The following is a 381-nucleotide window of genomic DNA, read 5'->3' on the forward strand; positions in this document are numbered from 1 at the left end:
CAGGGACGCTTCCCACCAGAGCAGGTTGCTCAAAGCCCCATCCAGCCTGGCCTTGAACACCTCCAGGGATGGGGCCTCCACAACTTCTCTGGGCAACCTGTTCCAGTGCCTCACCACCCTCAGAGTGAAAAATTTCTTCCTAATATCAAATCTAAATCTACCTTCTTCCAGTTTGAAACTGTTACCCCTCATCCTACCGTGACACTCCCTGATGGAGAGTCCCTCCCCACCTTTCCTTAGGCCCCCTCTAAGTTACACGAGAACCTGGTGGTTCGGGCGCTAGCGATGGGAACCCGCACGTCGTGCCCAGCTGGCGCCTCACCTCCATGGCCACCAATTTTATTCCTCCCACTGGGACAGGCTGCAAGGCCACCACAGCCA

The 381-nt window shown here is 56.2% G+C and overlaps 1 protein-coding gene across 1 annotated transcript in view; it reads right to left on the reverse strand.

Annotated features, from left to right (window-relative positions):
• Window positions 1–381, reverse strand: part of FIGNL1 (fidgetin-like 1) — a 6,089-nt gene extending 5,708 nt beyond the window's left edge. Inside the window, exon 1 of the mRNA XM_009883782.1 lies at window positions 359–381. The gene's annotated coding sequence lies outside the window, so the exon portion shown is untranslated. The remainder of the gene's footprint in view (window positions 1–358) is intronic.

The sequence above is a fragment of the Charadrius vociferus genome, unplaced genomic scaffold (assembly GCF_000708025.1).
Source record: "Charadrius vociferus isolate BGI_N301 unplaced genomic scaffold, ASM70802v2 scaffold103, whole genome shotgun sequence".
NCBI classification, from domain to species: domain Eukaryota; kingdom Metazoa; phylum Chordata; class Aves; order Charadriiformes; family Charadriidae; genus Charadrius; species Charadrius vociferus.